Source organism: Macrotis lagotis, chromosome 6 (genome assembly GCF_037893015.1).
Source record: "Macrotis lagotis isolate mMagLag1 chromosome 6, bilby.v1.9.chrom.fasta, whole genome shotgun sequence".
In the NCBI taxonomy this organism is placed as follows: domain Eukaryota; kingdom Metazoa; phylum Chordata; class Mammalia; order Peramelemorphia; family Peramelidae; genus Macrotis; species Macrotis lagotis.
The window spans coordinates 157686048-157711565 of record NC_133663.1 but is presented as its reverse complement, the minus strand read 5'-3'; the positions used below and the strand labels follow the sequence as shown (position 1 = coordinate 157711565).

At 36.5% G+C, this 25518-nt stretch overlaps 1 protein-coding gene and 1 pseudogene across 2 annotated transcripts in view; one reads left to right on the top strand and one right to left on the bottom strand.

Moving 5' to 3' along the window:
• The window catches only part of GPC6 (glypican 6), a 1417939-nt gene that overhangs the window by 1123914 nt on the left and 268507 nt on the right, over nt 1-25518 (bottom strand). The window lies entirely within an intron of this gene.
• Nucleotides 8312-9834, top strand: LOC141491513 (peroxisome assembly protein 12 pseudogene; annotated as a pseudogene).

Here is a 25518-nt window from a genome sequence, read left to right as displayed (position 1 = left end):
ATTTTTGAAAAAGTCAAGCATTGATTGAGATTAGGGCATTCTATGTGACCATTTCATTTAAAATCTAAAGATTTTGGAATACTGAATCAATGATTCTTGCTATAAGAAAAATAAGTTATAAAGAAGATGTGTATTCCCTTCAAAATATCAATTAAGGAAGGAAATTAATTTTTTTAGCTACTAAAGCAAGGTATATATTGCTTTCATGATTCTAAGATTTTTCTCTTCTGGATAATATTTAATATGATATCATGCACAGTGTAGGAACTGAATAGCTATCAACTCATAATGTTGAATGTTGTCATAATAATCAATCAATAAACACTAAGGACCTACTATGTGCCAAGTCTTGTAGCAACAACATTAAAGAAAATGATATGAACTAATGCACATTTCTATTATATTCAAGCAAGAAAAGTTGAAGTAAGGGAATTAACAAAACAATAGTTTCAACATGGTATCTTTTCAGATTCTTTCAGCTGCTAGTGCCTCCCCACAATAGCATTATATTTTGTACATACTTATGTATATACACATTTCTCACAACAGAATAGAAATTCCTGGAAGTCAGGGACAATTTTCTTCCTACTTCTGGGTCCTTAGTATCTAGTGTTGTTCCAATCACAATTTTGGCATTTAATAAATGTTTGATTTCTTCAGCCAATATTTCTTAAGGAACAACAAGGTATAAGACACTGTGCATAAGCTAATATAATACTGAAAGCCTCATTAATGCATAAGCCTTTAACAATTTTTTGATTAAGGACAAATTAAGATTTTTTATCTTTGGAGACTAGATTATTAATTTATATTGCGGCAGCTAAGTGGCACAGTAGATAAAGGAAGAGAGGAAGAATCATCATCTTGAGTTCAAATCTTGCCTCACATACTTACTAGTTATATGACCTTGAGCTATTTCTTAACCTCTGTTTGACTTAGTTTCCACAATTGTAAAATAGGGATAATAATTAACTCCTATCTCCCAGGGTTTTTTTGTGAAGATCTAGGGAGATAATACTCATAAAAAGTTCAAGGAAGTAGGCACTATATAAATGCATTTTCCCTTCTGTTCCTATTGTGTTTATTCTAGTTTCTTTTTTTCTGCTATCTTTATAAGGGTTAAACTACTGGAATTGAAAATTCAGAATTCTTAGATCTTTTTAAGTCCATTTCAATTCACTTTATTCTGCTATTCATTTTAAATCCTACAACATGCAACTCCCTCTCAATGATATGACAAAATATTGAATGGCATAATTCTAATCCCTTGAGACATGAAGATTTAACATCATCATTTTTCCCCTCATCTATATGCTCTAACAGCAAATGTTTGATGCCAAATTCCATCCCAAGAAGGCAGTACTTTCTCAACTCTGCTTCTGTGAAGTCTTATCTTCCTTCTTTCAAAGGCAGCTAGAATGTCAGACTTAGAACAAGGAAAAAACTGAATTTGAATATGATGCTTTGAATAAGACAAATGCTTGGAGGGAAGGAAACCTCTATCTGAATCTCCCCCTCAGATGTTATCTGCTTGACCCTCAGGCAAGTCACTTAAACTCAGTTTCTTCATCTGTAAAATGAGAGCTTTGACTTGGATGATACAAATCAATGATGTCATGATCCTGTGAAGCATGATATGAGCAATGAGTGTGGCTATAGAAAAGTTACTTAAAACTTTTTGAACTTTTTTCAGATTTTGCTCATTTAAAAAGAGAGGAAAAATAACTCCTGTAGCACCTAACCTGATCAGGACTGTTGTTCAAAGCAAATGAGGTGGTTGTGCATTATTTATATTCATATTTAAGGTTATGTTCAGGTATCACTTTCTCTGAGAAGCTATACTTCATTTCCATAGTTTTGGGTATTTATTTCTATCTCAATTTATGTTTTTATTTTGCTTGAGTACATGCTATAGCCCCTGACACACTAGCCCAAATAAAACTTAAAGGCAAGAAAATCTGTTTTTGTCTTTATAATACCATTGCTTAGTAGATCAACCACAGAGTTGCTAGGTAAAATTAGCTGAACTGAAGTTGTAGTAAGATGACAAGTGTTTCACATGCAATTCTTTCTAAATAAATAAAAAATTTTATAGAAGGAATAATTTCAAATTCCCTACAAAAAAGAATGAGCAGCAGGGAATCATCACAGAACTATTAGAAACATTACTAAATGTATACATATTTATGTGTATGTGAGGTAAAAAGAGATTAATCTCTTGAACACATGTAATACTTTAGCATGAAAATATTTATTTCTTGAGCATTTGGAAGAGCTTGCAATGCCAATTTTTATAAAAATCATTTACAGCCTCAGCAACTTAGTGTGTCATTCTCAGCAAGTCTCTTAACCTTTACTTTCCTCAGTTTCTTCAAATGTAAAATGGCAATGATATTAGTACCTGTCTCTCAAGGTTGCTGCAAGAATCAAATGAGTTAAGTGTGAAGTGTATACCACATCACCTGATTGCATAGTAAGTGCCATCAGTCTGTCTACTTCTCTCTCTCTCTCTCTCTCTCTCTCTCTCCTCTCTCTCTCTCTCTCTCTCTCATAGTTTTCTCCTTACTCCTACTCTTTCTTCTTTCTCTTCATGATCATCATTCATTTTCTCACCCACACCAAAATAAAATGAAAAGAGAGGGATAGAATTATAGTATGTAATACAAATGAAGAATGGATACAAGTCAGCAAATTGTTTAGTTGAAATTCAGTGGCTCTTTAAGGTAGTCATTTATTTTCTCTATATTTTCTGCCAATCAAAAATAAATCTGTACCTTCCCTGTTATCATTTTTTTGTCTTAATGTAATGTGATATTCATAGTAGATAGATCGGCACATATTACAGAGCACATTATCACCCCCAGTTTTATATATTAACTACTCAATAATATGTCCAATAATCATAGTGCCCGCTAGGGAGTTCAAACAACCTTTTAGACACAGACCTCTTTAACTTCATAATAATAATATCTCTGACACAAAAAGGAAACAATATGGTAATACCCCTACTTAACCACAGTGAAAATAAAGCTCATAAATAAAGCTTGGAAAATCATTTGCAAAATCAACAGTAACCACATAAGTAGTTGATCTGAGAATATCTATTCATTTTTATTCTGGTGCTCTAGTACCTAGGATTTTATTTACAACATCTTTGAATTTTTATCTTCCCCTTAGATTTAATAATAATTTGTTAATAAAGTAGACTAGAGGTTTAGATTAGTTGTTCTACCAAGATCTTGGCTATGGTCATATTCAAGAAGATAATAAATTATCTGGTGATGGAATGAAGTCCTGTGATAATCATTAGATCTTTTAAAACATAGTTGTCATGTCAAATAGATTAATTTTCTATCAAACTCAGCAATGGATACCTACTTTGATACTTTGAGAAAGTTCATCAATTACAATATTTTATTCAATTCTTTTTAATGCCCTACTTTGTTTATGAAAATGCAAATCAGTATAAAAATAATTTTAACCTAACATAAAATAATCCTGATATTAGCAAGCCTCTTCAAATACCCAGAAAATTTGTGAGGAAAAAAAAACCCCAGAAAAATATAGAATAGAATGTACTTAAATATAAAGTCTATATACAACACTGAAGGGGGAAATTAGTTCCATAAGAATAATTTTATAAATGTTATGTGATCATAGATCCAGAGTAAGAAAGGAGCCATGAAGCCATCTTGATCAATCCTATCATTTTCAGGTAAAGATATTGAGGTCAAGGAATATTACATAACTTTCCAAAGGACATACAGGTATTGCGTATCTGAGATAGGATTTGAATACAAGTCCCCTGATTCCAGAACCATTGCTCTTTCAATTATACCAATATTTCATCCTATAATAACTAAATGATTATCTAAATAAGATAGGAGGAAGCTGGGATATCTCACATTTATTGAGATTTGCTTATAACCTTTTAATGCTACTCTTATAAAGGCTCAGTGCCTGAGACTTTCCTTACAAAAATTGTCTTTTTATTAGCTTAACCATTCATCAACATCATTCAATAGAAGGTCATTATGTACCAAAAGCATTATATTTTTGATGTGTCATCATTTCATTTGTCTTCAAAATTGTATCAGTTAATCATATAAAATTATTTTTTTCCTTTACTTCAAATTTTTATTTTCTAAAGAAACAATTCAGTACAATTGGGATTCAGATGGAAACTTATGTCATCAAACAAATACCTTATCCTATGAGGGCCTTGATTATCAACATAATAGTTTCTGAGTATAAGTGTTAAGAACTAGAGTTTCATGTACTCTGGAAATTTATTATAAAATTTTGAAGGGGTTGGGAAAGAGGATAAAGTCAGGAGAAATGAGTAAGGGAAAGACTGAAGAGAATAACTTCTAAAAGTACTCATTAAAATCCCTTCTTTATAAGTAATTTAACATTTTCCCAAAGGCTAAGGAGAAAAACAAAATAAAACAATTATGAAATCAATTTAAAGTGAATTATAGGGCGGCTAGGTGGCTCAGTGGATAGAGTACCAGCCCTGGAGTCAGGAGTACTTGAGTTCAAATCTTACCTCAGACATTTAATAATTACCTAGCTGTGTGGCCTTGGGCAAGCCACTTAACCCTATTGCCTTGCGAAAACTAAAAAAATAAATAAATAAAAAAAATAAAGTGAATTATGTCCTTATGAAAACAAAACAATAAAATGAAAATTTTCTTATTCCATTGTTTCCTACTCTCTACAGTAGAAATTAGAAGTGACACTGAAGCAACAAATCACTGGACCTACTTGTTTCTACAATTAGCCAGGTACAACTTATGACTAGAAAAATGTCACTTTCTCATTATTGTTTCCTGAAAAAATTTGCATTCTTTCCTGAGAGATAAAAAAGAATGTGGGTTTTACTCAATAACCACACAGTATTTGATATTTATTAAATTGTACTCTATAATAATAGGTTATAAGCAATTCATTATTAGACTGCTGAAAATATTCAGTTGTTCTATAGTTCATATTATGTCAAATGTAAACAAAAGACAAAATAGGGGGCTGGAGTTTAGATAAATTACAAAGCAAAATGTCATTTTTCATTTTCCAAGAGAAAAAGAAATGAAAATCTTATGAAAATATTGTATTATTTCATTTCTTTCAAGGACAAATATATGGAATCATTTAATTATTTTACAAATACTCAAGTATATTCAAAGGTCTACTTAAATGAAAACTGGGAGGAATTGAAATTAAATTAGAAGTAATTTAATCTGATCTGTAGCTTAACAAATGTTCACACAACTAGTGGCCTTCTAGCCTTTCCCTAAAGATATCTAGTGAGGGGTAATGAATTTTTCCCCCAAAAAATTAATTTCTTGGTTGACTATATTAGGAAGTTACTCCTTAAATCAAGCTTTTAATATGGTTCTGAACAACTTCTACTGATTGCTCTTAATTCTGTCCTAAAATAATTTTCACCTAATTACCTTATAAGACACCTTTGAATATTTGAATACATCTATCATGTCTATGTAGGGGTTGGGGTGGGGCGGTTACATAGGTAGCACAGAAAATAGAGTACTAGACTTGGAATCAGGAAATCCTGAGTTCAAATACCCACTTAATCCTTTTTACCTGGACAATGAGGCAAATTATTTAATCTTTGATTCAGTTTCCTTAGCTATAAAATGAGAATAACAATAGCATCTATCTCATGGGGCCCCTTATAAGGATCAGGGGAGATAGCATAGGTGAAATGCTCTCCAAACCCTAAAGTGATATATTTTGTTCTTCAATCATGTCTGACAATAATTTGAGATGTCTATATTTGAATATAGAAAATTTTACCAAGGTAGTTGTTCAGTCATTTCAGTTATGTCACTTATATCCAACTTTCCATGGCCCCATTTAGGGTTTTCTTATCAAGGATACTTGAGTGGTTTATCATTTTCTTCTCCAGCTCACTTTACATAGCAGAAAACTAAGTCAAATTGGGTTAAATGGCTTGCCCAGGGAAACACACATTTTGAACTCAGAAAAATGAGTCTTTCTGACCAAAGACTAGGGTGCTCTATCCATTCTACTTCCTACCTGCCCAAAGTGCTCCCTACATACTAGCTATTACCATTGTTATAAGAATCATTAATAATGATAATTATTCATAATTATGTCAACAATAGTTTATCTCAATAATATTAAATATCATGACTAATTACTAATAATATTTTCATCATTACCCTCATTGCTTTACTACATTTTTTTCCAGGCTACAGATCCCCCCTCAATTTCTTCAATTTACCCCTTATGTGATGTAAATTCTAGGATATTCTACTTCACCTGTCTTAGTTTCCCTTTTCTGCATATTCTTCCAAAATTGTGGGTCAAGAAACTGAAAACAATACTGCAGAAAATTCCTAATCCAGGCAGAGAAAAACATTTTAATCACCTATATAATGCTGAGAGCTATGATTCTCTCAGTACAAACTAATAATTCACTACTATTTTTGATCCTAAAGAATTGATGATTCTCAGTAAGAGTGGATTCAGGGTCAATTAGGTGATACAGTGGATAGAACACCTGGAATTAGGAGGATCTGAGTTCAAACATGGCCTCAGAGACTTGAGACCTACTAGCTGTGTGACTTTGAGCAAGTCAATTAACCTGTCTTGGGGCGGGGGAAAGGGGGAAGAGAGAAAAAGAAAGCAGAAGAGACAAATGAGACAGAGAGAACATTAGACCTGGAGTTCAAATCACATTTCATATACTAACTAGCTATTAAACCCTGGCAAGTCATATAACCTACTTGCCTTGGAATGGCATACCACTCCAATATATCTTTGCCAAGAAAATTCCTTGCAGAGTATGGTCCACAGATCACAGAGTTAGAGATAACTGAATAAATAAACAGTAACAATAAATTCAGAAAAAAATTACATATGAGAACGAAATTTTGTTGAATTTAAGAGCATATTTCTCTACCTCCAATCTCTAGTTATGTACACAAGACAAAAGGAATCATTTTTCTCATTTAGAAATATTGGATATTTTTTGTTTCTTTTTAAAATTATATAAAATTAAAATTCAAGAAGAAAACTCCAGAAAGAAATAATTTCCCCCTAAGTTTCATAAAGGAAACAACCCAGCACAAATGAGATCTGCATTGGAACAGAAACTCACTGGACAAACACATTGTTCCACAGTGAAATATTCCACAGGCATGTAGAAAAAAGCATACATACTGGAAAGGCTAATAGACTTTGATACAATAGTGAAACCATAAAGCTTCCAGGTACATTGCATAGCTGCATATACTACCTGGTAATAATAAAATCTGTTGATTCTCTTAGTTTCAAGGTATATGTCTTCTGCCTGAACAGCAGATCATGAGCCAATGAACAGGAATCTCTGAGCCAGAAGAACATTGTTTTATTTGTATGATGTGTGAAATATCATAAGAACAATGTCTCTGGAATGGACCCAAGGCAGGAGCATCATTAACTTAAGTTATGTTAGTCATCTATGAATAACTGCAAATATCTGGAATTTTAACACCTACAGTGAAGGCAAGATCAGAGTCAGATATGTGATTTTGTTCCTATTTTTAAAAATACACACACACACACACACACACACACACACACACACACACATACACACACCCTAATAAGGTGACTAAAGGAGTTAAGAGGAAGTTTGTCTTCTCATCTGATGTGGGATCTACAATTTTTTATTCCACAAGCTTCCAGAGAATGAGATTCTGTAAACTTCTCTCATTGGGATAAGGCAAAAACATTTAGGCAATTGTCATGGCAGGCTCAATGTGAAGAGCAGCAAGCAAAGTGAGTCTAAAATCAGATAATTCAGGTTGAGATTTCAACTGTTATTTTTGTATAGTAATAGACACATCATTCAATATGTCTTACTTTCAATTTCCACATCTCAAAGAAGGGGCAGATGATTTGACTTTATCTTACATTATAAAGTTTTTTAAAGGAAAATTATTGGTAAACTTCTCAATGTTATATAAATGTGAGTAATCAAAATTTTTTTAGCACAATAGTATTATTATAGATTGGTCAAAAAGCAAATGCTATTTGGATTTTCTATAAGAAAGAGTTCACGTTCTTCTCTAGTTCTTAGATATTGTGAATCAAAAAGAAGTACAGTGGTTCGGGGAGCTCCGCCCCGGGCGCCCTGGGCACGGCGCCGGCCGCTCCATGGGGCCCAGTCCTGGCGGCGGCCGCCCCGGCCCCGTCCCTTGGCCCCGGAGATGGCGGCCTCGTCCCCCGCGGAGCCGCCCCGCTCCAGGTCCGGGCAGGCCCGGCCCCGTAGCGCCCGCGCAGCCGCGCCTTGGCCGAGCACGGGGCCCGCATCACGGCCGCCTCCGGCGTGGAGGACCGGCCCTTCATCTTCGAGGGGGTGGCGCGGGACAGGCTGCTGCCGGCCGTGAGGTCCGCGCTGCAGCACGCGGCCAAGGTGCTGGCCCAGGCCCACCCGGGCCGCTGCGGCTTCCTCTGGAGGAGCACCACCTGGCCACGGCCAGCGCCTCCTTCTCCGAGCACTTCTACGGCCTCAAGCGCGTGGTGGCGGGCCGGGCCGCGGCTCCGAGGCAGCCCGGGGCCGCAGCTGCGCCGCTCCCTGGCGCTGCTGGTGCTCCTGTCCTAGCTGCGCGTCAGGCTGGAGAAGCTGGTGGCCGGCCTGCGGGAGGACGACGAGTGTCCCCTCCGGCCGCCCCGACTCGCGCCGCGCTCCCACTGCCCGCTGCTGGCGCTGGCGGCCGTGCGCCTGGCCCGCCTGACGGCCCGGGACCTGCGGGGCCTGTGGGACCTGCGGGGCCTGTGCGGGCTGGGGGGCCTGCAGGACCTGTGGGACCTGCGGGGCCTGTGCGGGCTGGGGGGCCTGCAGGACCTGTGGGACCTGCGGGGCCTGTGCGGGCTGGGGGGCCTGCAGGACCTGCGGGACCTGCGGGGCCTGTGGGACCTGCGGGGCCTGCGGGGCCTGCGGAGAAGGTGCAATCAGCTATCAAGAAGCTATGGGAGGCCTTGCCGTATCCGTCTCTACAGGCCTTTCTGTAGGGGTTTTCTTCCTACAGTTCCTAGATGGGTGGTACTGCTCTGAAAATCAAGAAACCATCAAATCCCTGACTACCCTACCCACACCACCTCCCCCTGTGCACCTGGACTACAACTCAGATCCCTCTCTGTTGCCAAAGGTGAAGACGGTGTGCCCCTTATGTCGCAAAACCCGGGTGAATGACACTGCGCTCGCCACTTCTGGTTATGTGTTTTGTTACCGATGTATATATAACTATGTGAGGAGTCACCAAACCTGCCCCATCACAGGTGATGCAACGGAAGTTCAGCACCTGGTTAAACTATACTCCCCTGAAAACTGAATGATCTTGCCAACTGTGCCTGACGGTATGCCTGCCATTCTGCCCTAGTGACGAGTACATGGTACTACTCGGTCAGACCCATCCATCCTAGTTACCCATCTCAGGACCACCTCTACCTTAAAAAGCCTACCTAGCAAAACATTTTTTAAAATCAAATACATATTCATTTGAATGTAGTTTATTAATATGCCTTCTAACTCCCTTTCAGAAATGAATGAAAACAGTCATTAGCACGGTGGACAATTGTGAGTATCATCTGAAATAAGATCTAGAGTATACTTTAATCAAGCTATTTGAGTGCTGATACATGTGGAGGGAGAAAAGATAGAACACCGTCTCCTCTACCTTTGGAGCCAGACTAGCCCAAGAAGCATCCAAATAGGGAATTCTAGTCATTAGGCAGGCTCCTCTCCAAGGATTCACTTGTCTAAAGGATTTTGCTTTGAATGGAAATTAAACTTTAGAAAATGAGTCACTTTTTCAAATTGACACCCCTTCAGCATTCATTAATGCCTATCTAGTTTGGATTGTGATTTAGAGTGAATCCTTCACAAGAAGCCACATAATTTATCTTTTTTGGGAAACTGATTAAGGTCAAGTATTGTACTGGGTTGATTATTTCAAGCAGGCTGAGAACTTTAAGTCAGAGTCCCAGAATGTTAGACCAGGAAGGGACCTTGGAGATCTCTAGTCCAAGTCCCTTTTCAGAAGTAATTTGCCCACATTCACCCAACCTGGTTACTGTGGAGCCCTGACCTACTCACCCAGTGCTCTTTTCTCCACTGTGCCACAAATTTTACAGGGAGCAGAAAAACAGCTTTGTATAAGCAGTTTATGCTAAGTCCCTGAGGTATCTGCTAAGCTAGCATGAACATGTCTCACCATTAATCATGATTTTTATGAAGCCCTCTCTGTAACATACCTCAAAAATAAATTTTGGTTTTCTACAACAACAACAACAACAACAACAACAACAAAAAAGTACAGTGGTTCAATACCCCTTGCAAGCTTTATAGAAGCGATATACAAGAACAGGCCACCATGAAACTTAGATGTAGGTGCTTGCCATATTGAGTAACATGGATCCATTGATGTACTGATTTTTTAAAACAATAGTGTGAATGTCAACATAAAAATAAAGAGAGGCAAGACTATGAAACATTTCTAAAGAAGGTAAGAGTTATACTTGGGTTTTGACAGATTTTTTTTTTTCCTTTTTAAAGAAGTGTATAAAGATTTTAAGGCAAGATGAAGAAATGTTCACAAGATACAGTATACAAATTCATTTTGATATTAAAAGTTCCCCTATTAGAAGACTTTGAAAAACAGACAGAAAAATCACAGAATCTCAGAACTATATGGTAAAGTAAGTTTTGTCTAATTCCATATACTTAAGGAAAGATAATTTAGCTCAAGGATCTACAATGATAAAGACTGACTGTTTTCTAAGGCAGTTCATTGCATTTTTTGTCCTTTGTGCTAAATTTAATTTTTGGGAAGTCCTTCCTTATATACATGAATTCAATCTTTTTCAAACTCTACCGTCTGAAGCCAACAAAACAAACATTGCTCACCTGAAAACTCTTCAGATATTTTTGAAAGAATTCTTAAACTCATCCAGCCCCTCCCCAAATAATCTTTTCTCCAATCTAAATAGCCATAATTCCTTAATTTTATACTAATATGTCATAATCATGGGCTTCAATAACCTACTAATGCTAGGCATCTTCTGTTTCCTGAGTTTATTAATATCCAAATTAATAAATATAAATTAAATTAAATGGTTCAAAGAACTACTAGAAATTCTTAGTCAAGATAATTAAATAATTACTATAGTTTCAGAAGAAGATTATAGTAGGAGTTGATAGTTTGGAATGGAAAGGAATTCATTTCAGGATGAAAGCCAAAAACAACTAGATAACCATATGAACTACAGTGATAGAGTAACAAAACAATAAATATAAAATATGCAAAAGGGCAAGAATTTGCTGGACAGAGATACTACAGTGGGTATGAAGAGAGAGAGAGAGAGAGAGAGAGAGAGAGAGAGAGAGAGAGAGAGAGAGTGAAAATTGATTCTAATGCTGTGAGCATTATGTGATGAGGTACATGTTGATTTCTGAAAAAACTGGGAAATAGTGATTGTTTAGGGGACAAATTGGTGTACTTAAGATATGACATTTTTCAGATGTCAGAGTTATCATCCTAAGAAGAAATAGGCAATAGAAAATAAAAGAAATTATACAGGTACAGAGGTACTATATATTGGGAAATATATGATATGCAGAATACACTAGAGACACAAATCTGTAAATAACTGTAGTTGGTTTCCTTTACCTGTTTTATCAGTTAGGCTCTGTTTATTTTGCCCCTCTACAAATGGCCTAAGAGATTTGAGTAAGGTGAGCTTCAATGTTTGTTCTTAAAGAATAATAGGTTTATATATCATAGATTTAGAGCTGGAAAGGATTTTTGAGGTTATTAAGTCAAGTACCTCCTGTTATAAATGAGAAAACTAAATCACAAAGTTAAATGATTTGGTCAAGGACACAGAGCAATCCAGCACCTACATAAATTTGAACCCAAGTATTTCTGATTCAAAGTTCAGGGCTTGATCTACCATACCATGGTACTTCTCACAGTGATGTATATTATTACACAAGCATACACACACACACACACACACACACACACACACACACACACACACACACACATCCATAGCCTAAAGTCTCATAATCACCCTATTTCTGTCTGTCTAAGAAGTCTTAATCAAATAATATTTCAGAGTTACTCCTTTTATTCAATAGTTTCAGTAACTAGAAAAATCACATTGATATAAAATTTTGCAGAAGAGTCCACTTTGGGGTCAAGAAGTAAATGGATGTGGATAGAAATTAGCAATCCGCAAGCCTTTGCGGCAGTGGAACATTATCTTGACTATATGGGTAATAATGAAGCAATTAGGTCATGAGATGACACCCCAAAACTGATCATTTTAAGCAGTTGAGGTGGTTTTTTGAAGAGTACACAAGAATGAATCAACAATTAGAAAGTGGAATGAGCTAAACTTGACAGCACAAATATAATAAAATTATCTGAAGACAGCACATAAACAGTAAGACAAGTATTATAGCTAAAAATAAATAAAATGGCTTGAGTCTGCTATGTCACATGGGATAGGAGATAGGATAATCTGTTGACTTCAAGTAGATGCTTCTGGGGAAAAAGTAGAAGGAAATATGGTATGATTAAAAATGAGGTGAGAGGACATCCTGCTAAGATGGTGGAGAGAATCCAGGCCCTGTGTCAAAGTTTCCTGATCTTCCCTCATAAACAATATGAAACAAACCTCTTAATGGAAGTCCTATGGACAAAACCCAGAAAGAGAAGCTAGAAAAACAGTGGGGGAAGGGTGAGAGTGGGACTAATCTAAGATGAGCCCCGGAGGCTGTGGCTATGGGAACCACTTCAGTCTCAGAAACAACCAGAGGTGGAAACGTGGCCCAGGGAGTGACAGTTTGGGACTTACAGGAAGGGCTAGAGGGGAGGTTCCAGCCTCAATCACCTGCTACTGGCCAGGAGGAGGTAATTACACTCAGAAAAGCCTCCAACACTCCCTACAGGTCAGCTGGAGATACTACACTTACTGAGTAAAGCCTCTAGCAATCTCAATACCAAACCTCTATGTAACAGCCCTTCCCCCAACACAACATCTTAGGAAAATAAAGAAAGGCCAACAGAGAGGGGGGACCATACAAAAATTCCTAGAAGGAAAAGACCTTAATTCAAAGAGACATAGAACCTCTGAGGAGAATATGACCTGCTGTTCATCACAGAAAGATTTCCTTGAAGAAATCAAGAAGGAGTTTAAAAATAATTTGGAAAATTTGGGAAAAGAAATCCAAGAAACGATTAACACCTTGAAACAAGAAAACAAATCCTTGGAAAGTACAATTGAATAAATGCAAAAAGAAAATAATTCTCTCAAAACCTCAAATGATCAAAGGGGAAACCTCTTACAAAAATAGAATTGACCAATTGGGAAAGGAGTTGGAAAAGATAAATGAAGAAAATGCTTCCCTAAAAAAAAAAGAATGTATTCTATAGAAACCAATGACTTCATGAGACAATAAGAATTTGTTAAACAAAACCAAAAAATTGAAAAAATGGAAGAAAATGTTAAATACCTCATCAGCAAAACCACTGACCTCGAGAACAGATCGAGGAAAAATAACCTAAAAGTTATTGGTCTTCCTGAAAACATTGAAGAGGAAAAAAGCCTGGACTCAATATTAAAGGATTTAGTGCCTCCACTTTCTGCTTGTTTCTCAAAGCAAAGTGGTTCCCACAGTGAAAGCCCCCAGGGATGATCTTAGATTAGTCTGGTTATTGCCATTCCCCCTCTGGCTGTGGGCACTCTGCTCTTTCCACACCCCCTATCCCCAAAGACAGACCTTGAAGTAGATGTCCTTTTCCTAGCTTCTCTTTCTGGGTGTTGGAGATAGGACTACCCAGGGCTGCCTATTGTTCAAGGTCAACCCAAACCCTGCTACTGAGGGCCCCAAACACTCCAGAGAAAGCAATCAGTGCTCCCTACTAGCTATCCCTTGGAATTACTAGGCCAAGTGAACAAAACCTCTAGGATCTTCAAAAGCAAACTGCGGAGAGCCAGTACCCCCGACACAAGATCCTAAAAAGATGAAGAAAGGCTATAGGAAAGGGGGGCCCATGGACAAATACTTAGAAGAGACAGATTCTAACCCAGAGAGATCTAGCACTGCTGAGGAGAATTTTTGGTCTCCAGCCCAGGAAGACTTCCTTGAAGAAATCAGGAAGGAGTTTAAAAATAAATTGGAAAAATTGGAAAAGAAATGCAAAAGAAAATTAACACCTTGCAGGAGAAAATTAACATCTCGCAACAAGAAAACAAATCTTTGGATCCTTGGATACAAAAATGAGAATAATTCTTTCAGCTCTTCAACTGTGTAAATGCAAAAAGAAAATGATTCTCTCAAATCCTCATTTGAGCAAATGCAAAAAAGAAAATGATTCTCTCAAAACTACACTTGGGCAAATGTAAAACTCCTTCAAAAACAGAATTGACTAACTGGAAAAGGAGTTACAAAAGAGAAATGAAGAAAAATCCTCTAAAAAAAAAAGAATAGAATCAGCAGAAACTGATGACTTCATGAGACAAGAAGATTGTGTTAAACAAAACCAAAAGATAAAAAAATAGAAGAAAGCCACTGACCTTGAGAATAGATCAAAAAGAGAGAACCTGAGAATTATAGGTCTTCCTGAAAACATTGAAGAGAAAAAATGCCTGCACTTAATATTACAGGATTTAGGGATGGAAAATTGCCCAGATATCATGGAACTAGAGGACAAAATAGTTATTGAAAAAAATACATTGATCCCCTCTAAAAAGGGATCCTAAAATGAAAACACCAAGGAATGTTGTGGCCAAATTCCAGAACTATCAGATAAAAGGAAAAAAAAAATCTGAAAGCAGCCAGAAAGGAAAAATTTAAATACCAAGGAGCCACAGTAAGGATGGTACAGGACTTGGCTGCATCAACATTAAGGGATTGAAGGGCCTGGAATGAGATATTCTGAAGAGTAAGGGATCTTAGAATGCAGCCAAGAATCCACTACCAGGCAAAGCTGAGCCTTCTCTTACAGGGAAAAAGATGGACATTTAATGAAATGGGAGACTTCCAAGATTTCATGATGAAAAAGCTAACTAGAAAATTTGGACAGCAAACAGGAAGCTCAAGAGACACATGAAAAGGTAAAAAAAAAGTGTAAAGAAAAAACTGCTATCCAATAAGATGAAACTGGCTATATACCCACTTGGGAGAAAGAGTCTCATAACTTGAGAATTGTAACTCTGTTAGAGAGAATATACTTAGCTAATAGTGATGGACACTCATAACTTTTCTGTGACTCAGAGAGAATGATTTAAAAACAATATCTCTTTAAAAAGTGGGACAGTAAGGTGATGGGAGGATGGAAGAGACTGAATCAGATAAATCTCATTACACTGAGGTACAAAAGATCTACTGTAATAGAAGGGAAGAGGTGAGAAACACCTGAATCTTCATCTCATCAGACTTTGCTTAAAGTTAACATAGACACACTCAGTTAAGAAATTTATCTTACCTTACAAGCATTAAAAGGGGAAAAGAGGATGGGGGGATGGGTAGGGGAAGAAAGAGGGAATCGACATAAGGAAGGGAAGGAAGAAGGGGCAAAGGGAAAGGGGAAAAAAGGGGAGGGGGTTGGATATAGGAGGGCAAACACACTGAAGGTGGTAGTATTCAGAAATATAATACTGGGGAATATGGATAAAGGGGGGAAAAAGGGGAAAAATAAAGATAACATGGAGATCAATAAAGAGTTAGTAAGTATAAGTTTGAATGTGAATGGGATGAACTCTCCCTTAAAACAAAAGCAAATAGCAGAGTGAATTAAAAACCAGAATCCTACAATATGCTGCTTACAAGAAAGCCATCTGAAGCAGAGAAATACATATAGAGTAAAGGTAAAAGGTTAGAGCAAAATATATTTTGCTTCAGCTGAAGTGAAAAACAAAGGGGTAGCAATCCTTATCTCAGAAAAAGCAGCTGCAAAAATAGATAACTTTAAAAGAGATAAGGAAGGAATCTATATCCTCCTAAAAGGTACCATATACTAAATATGTATGCACCCAATGGTACACCATCCAAATTCTTAGAGAAGTTGAAGGAGTTACAGGAAGACATAGACAGTAAAACTCTACTAATGGGAGACCTCAACTTCCCACTCTCAGATTTAGATAAATATAACTATAAAATACAAGAAGGAAGTTAAGGAGATAAATAGATTGTTAGAAAACCTAGACATGATAGACTTATGGAGGAAATTGAATGGTGATAGAAAGGAATATATTTTCTTTTCCATAGTACATGTCCCTTACACAAAAATTGACCATGTACTAGGACATAAAAATCTAATAATCAATTTCAGAAAGGCAGAAATAGTGAATTATATCTTTCTCAGATCATAATGCAATAAAAAGCATATGCAATATTGGGCCAGGGAGATATAGACTCAGAACTAATTGGAAACTGAATAGCCTCATTTTAAACAATGAGTGGATCAAATAACAAATTATAGAAAGAATTAATTATTTGATCCTAAATAATGACAATAATGATACAACAAACCAAAACCTATGGGATACACTCAAGGTGGCTGTCAGGGGATATATTATATCTTTTAATACTTATATGAATAAATTAGAGAAAGAGGAAATCAATGAACTAAATATACAACTAAAAAAAATTAGAGAAAGAACAAATTAACCCCCCCCCAGTTTAATACCAAATTAGAAATTCTAAAAATTAAAGGAGAAATTAATAAAATCGAAAGCAAGAAAACTATTGAACTAATAAATAAAACCAAGAGCTGGTTTTGTCAAAAAAACAATAAAATTCATAAACATCTGGTCAATTTGATTAAAAAAAGAAAGAAAGAAGAAAATCAAATTGCTAGTATCAAAAATGAAAAAAGGTGAACTCATCAACAATGAGGAGGAAATTAAAGTAATAATTCAGGAATTATTTTGCCCAACTCTATGTCAATAAATTTCATAATCAAAATGAAATGGATGGATATTTAAAAATATTAGTTTCCCCAGGTTAAATGAAGAGGAAATTACATACCGAAATAACCCTATCTCAGAAAAGATATTCAACAAGCCATTATTGAACTCCCTAAGAATAAATCTCCAGGACCAGATGGATTCACAAGTAAATTCTATCAAACATTTAAGGAACAATGGGTTCCAATTCTATATAAATTATTTGGGAAACTAGGTGAAGATGGAACTCTGCCTAACTCTTTCTATGACACCAATATGGTGCTGATACCTATACCAGGAAGAGTTAAAACAGAAAAAGAAAATTATACACCTAGCTCCATGATGAATATAGATGCAAAAAATCTCAAATAAAATCTTAGCAAAATGATTTCAAGAAGTTATCACTGGAATAATATGTTATGATCAAGTAGGATTTATCCCAGGAATGCAGGGTTGGTTCAATATTAGGAAAACTGTCAGTATAATTAATTATATCAATGGCAAACCTGCCATAAATCATAGGATTTACATCAACAGATGCTAAAAAAGTGTTTTACTAAATACAGCACACATTCTTTTTTTTTAATTTATTTTTCATTCTCATTTTGTACAAATGTTTTTTTAAATTAATAAAATATTTTTGTTTACAAGTAAACAAAATACCCCTCCACCCCATGAATATAGATAGACTTGCTTGGGTGAAAAAAGTAAAGGGGAGAGAAAAAAATTAAAATAAAAAAAATAATAGTAATAATTGTAGGTATGGCTAGGTGGTGCAATGGATGAAGCACCAGCCCTGGAGCCACAAGCACCCGAGTCCATATCCAGCCTCTTAAACTCAACAATCACCCAGCCGTGTGACATGCAAGCCACCCGATCCCCACTGCCCTGCAAAAACCAAAAAAAAAGAAAGAAAAAAAAAGACCCAAAATAAAATAAAATAGTAATAATAGTAGGGGTGGCTGGGTGGAAGACAGAGCATTGGCCCTTGAGCCAGGAGCACCTGGGTCCAAATCCAGCCCCAGACACCCAAAGATCACCCTGCTATGTGGCCCCAGGCAGGCCATCCAGCCCCACTTGCCCTGCACCCTCCCCCAAATAATAATAACAAAAAATGTGCTTGAGTCTTTGTTTCAACACCAACAACTCTGTCATGGGTGGATCTCATTCTCTATGATAAGTCCATCACAAAAGTTATTTCCATATTTTTCCACCTTTGCTATTGCTGATCTCAACTACCTCCTTTCTTATTTCTCCACTACCATGTACTCTATTTTCTCTCTCCTTTCACTCTGACTCTGCTGTAGGGTCACTGAGTGGCGCAGCAGACAGATCCCTGGTCCTGGGGCCAAGAAGCCCTGAGCCCCCATTCCACCCCTTAGGCCTAGAATCCACCTGGCCCTGTGGTCCTGGGCTGGCCTTCCAATCCCAGCCCCTTGCAAGAAGTAAGAAAGAAAATGTGTTATATCTAGCCACTCTCCCCCCATGGACCATCCTCTCCTCCTTTATTCACATCCCCACCCCTTCCCCCTGCTCTCTGCTCCTTTTTACTCCAGATGTCTATACCCCATTGAGTATATATGCTGTTTCCTCTCCTAGCCATCTCTGATGAGAGCAAAGGTTCCCTCATTCCCCCCTTGCCTCCCCACTTCCATATCATTGCAATAGCTCATTGTAATAAAAAAAATCTTATGTGAAATATCTTGTATTATTCCCCCTCTCCTATTTTCTTTCTCCCATTCCATTTCCCTTTTTTTCTATTGACTCCATTTTTACACCATATTTTATCTTCAAATTCAGCTTTCTCCTGTGCTTCAACTATAAAAGCTCTCTCTACCTGCTCTATTAACTGAGAAGGTTCATATGAGTATTATCAGTGTTATTTTTCTATGCAGGAATACATGTAGTTCAACTTCATTAAGTCCCTCATATTTCCCCCCTCTCCTCCAATCTGCATGCTTCACCTGAGTCTTGTATCTGAAGATCAAACCTTCTGTTCAGCTCTGGCCATTCCAAAAGGAACATTTGAAATTCCCCTGGTTCATTGAAAGTCCATCTTTTTCCCTGGAAGAGGACATTCAGCCTTGCTGGGTAGTTCATTCTTGGCTGCATTCTAAGCTCTTTTGCCTTCCGGTATATTGTATTCCAAGCCCTAGGAGCTTCCAATGTAGCTGCTGCTAAGTCCTGTGTGATCCTGACTGCAGCTCCATGATATTTGAACTGTGTCCTTCTGGCTGCTTGTAATATTTTTCTCTTTGACTTGGGATTTCTGGAACTTGGCTATAATATTCCTAGGGATTGGTTTTTTGGGATCTCTTTCCCTGGGGGATCAGTGGATTTTCTCCATTTCTATTTTGCCCTCTGCTTCTAGAATATCAGGGCAATTTTCCTGTAGTAATTCTTTGAAAATGATGTCAAGGCTCTTTTCCTGATCATGACTTTCAGGTATTCCAATAATTTTTAAGTTATCTTTCCTAAATGTTTTCCATATCAGTTGTTTTTTCAATAAGATATTTTACATTTTCTTCTAATTTTTTCATTTTTTTTTTGTTTTGAAGTATTGATTCCTGATTTCTGGTAAATTCATCAATCTCCCTGAATTCTATTCTTTGTCTGAAGGATTTGTTCTCCTCAGAGAGTTTTCTTATCTCTTTTTCCATCTGGCCAATTTTGCTTTTTAAAGCATTCTTCTCCTCAATAACTTTTTGAACTGTTTTATCCATTTGACCTAAGCTGGCTTTTAGCATGCTATTTTCTTCAGCAGTTTTTTTTGGATTTCCTTGACTAAGTTGCTGACTTCATTTTCATGTTTTTCCTGCATCTCTCTCCTTTCTTTTCCCAGTTTTTCTTCCAACTCCCTCATTTGATTTTCAAAAGTCTTTTTTGAGCTCTGTCATAGCCTGAGCCCAATTTCTGTTTTTCTTGGAGTCTTTAGATGCAGGAGCTTGTGCTTCCTCATCTTCAGACTGAGTATTTTGATCTTTCTTGGGCTCATTTGCAAAATATTTCTCAATAGTCTTCCTTTTGTTTCTTTGCTTGTTCATTTTCCCAGCCTGGGCCTGGTTTGGGGGGTGCTTCCTGAGCTTTTGGGATACTCCCACAAGGGTCTCAGTGTGTGAGGCTCTGTCATCCCTCCTGGTCTGTGAATGACCATAATCACTCCCCTCTGCCATGGGGCTGATTTGGAGGGGGCCCTGCTGTTCTATGTGGGGGCCTAGACTGCTATCCGGATCTGAATGTGGTCAGAGCCCCAGAGTCCTGTTCCAGAGGCAGAGGACAGAGCTCTGCAGTCTCTCTTCACTCCCCTCCCTCAGCTCAATGGGCTCATGCCCTGGGGGCTCCTGTTTACCAGCTCTGCCTGCTTCTGTTTCTGGATCTGGGCTGAGGAAAGACCAAACTGCTGGCTGTGTGCCCTGAGGGCTGTGCTCCATGTGCTCACTCTGGCAGAGGTCCCCTGCTGTTCCCCCATTTTGTGCCCGGTGCTCCTCGGGGTGCAGCTCAGGAGACTCCCCCGCTGCTGTGAGCTGAGACTCCCAGTGCCCTGGGGCTGCCTCCAGGAGGCTGAAGTTCTTTGGCTCTGGCGGGCCACCCCTCTGGCAGGCCGCCTCTCCGATCCTGGGGAGAAGAGCCTTTCTACTCTTTTCCAGGTTACCTTGAGTAGGAGAACTGCCTCAATGGGTCCCTTTGTGGGTTCTGTCTCTTGAAAGTTTAATTAGACTCCTTAGTTGATGAATTTTATCAGAGAGCTCCTAACACTTGATCCCTTCTTGTCACCATCTTCTACAGCACACATTCTTACTAAAAACACTAGAGAGTGTAGGAATAAATGAATTGTTCCTTAGCATAATAAACAATATCCATCTAAAAACCATCAACAAGCATAATATGTAATGGGGATAGGCTAGAGACATTCCCAGTAAGATCAGGGATGAAACAAGGATGCCCACCACTACTATGCAGTATTGTATTAGAAATGTTAGCTTAAGTAATAAGAGAAGAAAAAGAAATTGAAGGAATTAGAATAGGGAAGGAAGAGACAAAACTCTCACTCTTTGCAGATGACCTGATGGTATGCATAGAGAATCCTCAAAAATCATCTAAAAAACTAGAAATAATTAGCAACTTTAGCAAAGTTTCAGGATATGAAATAAACTCTCATAAATCTTCTGCATTTCTATATATGACTGGCAAGATGCAGCAGGAAGAGCTAGAAAAAGAAATCCCATTCAGTGCAACTTCAGACAATATAAAATACTTGGGAGTCTACCTGCCAAGGCAGACTCAGAAACTTTTTGAAAACTATTACAAAACCCTTCTCACACAGATAAAATCAGACTTAAATAACTGGGCAAATATCAACTGCTCATGGATAAGCCAAGCAAATATAATAAAATGACAATTCGACCAAAATCAAACTACTTGTTTAGTGCACTACCAACCAAAATTCCAAGAAGTTATTTTAATGAGTTTGAAAAAATTGTAAGAAAATTAATATGGATAAATAAAAAGTCAAGAATCTCTAGGGATTTAATGAAAAAAGTGCAAAAGAAGGGGGCTTAACCCTACCAGATCTAAAATTATATCATAAATGTCAGTCATCAAAACTGTCTGGTATTGGCTAAGTAACAGAGTGGTGGATCAGTGGAATTGACTATGCACAATAGCAGGAAATGATTATAGTAATCTGCTGTTTGATAAACCCAAAGAGCCCAGCTATTGGAATAAAAACTGTCTTTTCAATAAAAACTGTTGTGAAAATTGGAAGTTAGTATGAAAGAAACTTGAATTAGACCAACACCTCACACCCTATACCAAGATAAAACCAAATGGATACAGGATCTAGACACAAAAAAAAAATATTATAAGAAAACTAGAACAAGGAATAGTTTACCTGTCAGATCTTTGGAAAGGGAAGCAATTTGTGACCCAGAAAGAGATGGAAAACACCATTAAAAAAATGATAATTTTGATTACATTAAATTAAAAAGTTTTTACACACACAAAACCACTGTAACCAAGATCAAACGAAATGTAGTAAAATGGGAAACAATTTTTACAACTAGTGTTTCTGACAAAGGACTCATCTCTAAAATATACAGAGAACTGAGTCAAATTAAAAAAAAGACAATCCATTTCCCAATTGACAAATGGTCAAAGCATATGCAAAAGAATTTACAGATGAGGAAATCAAAACAATCCATAATCATATGAAAAATTGCTCTACATCACTAATTATTAAAGAAATGCAAATTAAAGCATCTCTGAGGTACCACTTCCCACCTCTCATACTGGCTAATATGACCAGAAAGGGCATGATCAATGTTGGAAGGGATGTAGGAAATGTGAGACACTAATACATTGGTGGAGCTGTGAACTCATCCAACCTTTCTGGAGAGCAATTTGGAATTATGCCCAAAAGGCAAAAAAATTGTGTATACCCTTTTATCCAGCAATACCACTATTGGGTCTATACCCTGAAGAGATTATGGAAAAAAAGGTAAAAACATCACCTGTACAAAAATGTTCACAGTACTTCTGTTTATGGTGGCAAAGAAATGGACACTTGAGGGAATGTCCATCAATTGAGAAATGGCTTAACAAACTGTGGTATATGTATGTGATGAAACACTATTGTTCTATTAGAAACCAGGATGGATGGGAATTCAGGGAAGCCAGGAAGGATTTGCATGAACTGATGAACGGAACCAGAAGAACATTGTACACCCTAACAGCAACATGGAAATGATAATCAACCTTAATGGACTTGCTCATACCAACAAGGTAACAATCAGGCACAATTTTGGGATATCTGTGATGGAGAATGCTATCTGTATCCTGAGAAAGAATTGTGGAGTTTGAACAAAGACCAAAAATTGGGGGGGAAATTTGTAAGACTCAAAATAAATAAAGCCTTTCTAAATTTAAAAAAAATGATGCGAGAATCACAGAGAAATGTGGTTGTAATCAATGCAAATTGGGGTTTGATAATTTTTTTTGCAGTATCATTATTTTTCATTGTTACTTTTGAATCCAATGAACATCATTTCCATATGGTATAAGGAAATGATAAAGGTAGAGTTCAGTGACAATGTTTCCTGGGAGAGTTGCCATTGGCTGCACTTTGAATGAAAATTATAATTGCTTTTTAGAAACTTCATTCTAAGCCAGGAATACAATTCATGTCCTGGAGTTCTTTGAAAATACATCATAAGTTTCTCTGCATTAATATAAATGAAATCTATTTCATGTAATATTTTAAGGTGACTCCTTTTTCTTTGAATTTATTACAATATTGTACATTAACACCTTTCGTGTATCATATCTAGAAACTTAGTAGTTGGACTTTACTAAGGTTTTACCATCGAGTTTTCTGAAATATTCAAAGGAAAGATTATCTATAAATTATTTTTAAAATTAATTTTGCATTTTTATAGGTGAAATATTAATTTAAGCATTAAACTCCCTATTAATGTCTTTGATTATGCTATTAACTTAGAATCATTACTCCAGCTGTTCTTTCCCAGCACATAGAGCCAAATTTCTGTCTTGAAGAAGGAACAGTGATGACTATGAGACTATTATTAGGTAGTGGCAAATTATTGTTATCAGACCATTTGATTTAGCTTAACTAAACAGATGAAAATGACAACTACAATCAAAAACTTTCATAATAAAATACTATAATTTAATGGATTGATTAGTCTAAGTTTTAGGAGTTAAACACCAAAATTATGACATAAGGAGGCTCTCCATTTGGATATTCAAAACAAATCTAAATTTAAAATAAGATTTAATAGGAAAAATAGAATATTAAGTACAATAACAGAAGCTTAACCTAATAATTGGAAAGACTGTTACAGGGTTATCATCACGAATGTTCTTTTCCTGGTCTGACATTTTAATCACTGCTAGTTAAGTTTTTCAACTCCATGCAATCCTTTAATTAGGGAACAAAGCATACGGTGGACCAAGTTTCACTTGCTTCTATTCTTTTTTTTTCTATCTCTCTATTAATCGTAGAAAATATTATAAATTAACTGTCACATCTCCATGCAGGTCTCCAAAGTCATTAACTCCAGTCTTGACCTAGATAGAAACCCATATCCAAATGTTTTCTAAACATCTCCATTTCAGTGTTGCAAGTTAATTTTCCATATCCTCTAATGTTTTTTCTAGATTCTATAATTAATGGCAATAGACTTCATTCCTGAAAACAGAATTTTATATTTCTAAAACTGATACAATCTATTAAACTCTTGATCAAAATTCAATGAACTTAATTTAATGGGTTAGTTTTGTGAAGATCCAGGGGGTTTATTATTAGCATTACCCAGGAATGAACTTAAAGTCCCCAAAGTCAGAGAATGTTGTTTACCCAAAAATTAATGTCCACAAGTATCTGCAGGGTTTTGGTCTTTTTTTTTAATCTTTCCTAATTTTCATCTTGTTTTTTTGATCACCTGCCTCACTATTATTTGCCACTTAGCTTTGTAAACCTCAAGCAGATTTCTTCTCTTTCAAGTAACTTTCAGCAGATTAGGCTACCTTCTTAAAATTCAGCTTAAATAAAAATAAGTTAGCTTTGAATAAGGATTCAAAGTACACTTGTATTAATAAAGTATAAAAGTTTTTAATTCACGGACTTCATGTCATCAATTTTGGCTATCTATTGTTTTTATTTGTTTTACTTCTAGGGCTCCAGCTTTAACAGTCTATATAAGTGACCTTTTTAATTAAGTGATTTATGCATGAGTAAATTATTGCTGCATGAAGGAAATGCTTTGTTCTTTTAAATAGAGACTGGTATAAAATAACTGAAAGTAAAATATAAATTTACTATTTTGGAGTTTAAGTATAAGATACCCATCACTATGAAAATGGGTGAATGGAACAACTTTAAAACAAGAGACCTAACTAAATTTATATAGTAAAAATTAAGTTAATCGGAATTTTCAGGTAATAAGTCATCATGTTTCTTTTTTAAATACAAAAGAATTTTCCCCTTAGATGTCAAAAATGTTTAACTTAGATTAAAAAATGCATCTGCAAGAAAGGACTTCTCTAATTCCTGGAAAATTTATCCTTATATCAAGTTGAAAAATTCAACCTTTCTACAACTTCCATCTAATGCTAATTTGGGCCCTGGGGCCATACAATAGTGTGATCCTTCTTTCAGGAGATAGCTCTTTCAATATTCAGGGAAAACTATAATGTCTTCCTAAATTCTTCTCTAGCTAAACACTATTCCATTTCTTTGGCATTCTAATATTCTATTTTTCTAAGATCAGGATTCTCTGTATGATCTAACCTATGTCTCTCTTAATGGAGTTTTATGTTCACAGTAACTTTTTTATTTGTGTGACTTGTTGAGTCATTTTCACTTTGAAAGTCCACTGTCACTGCTGTGTTACACACCTATAATCCTTGCTATAGAAACTATGGATTAGTGCCATCTCAAGCTCAAAAATTCTGAGCCTCAGTATGCTAAGCTGATCAGGGGTCTCTGTATTTGACATTGATATGGTG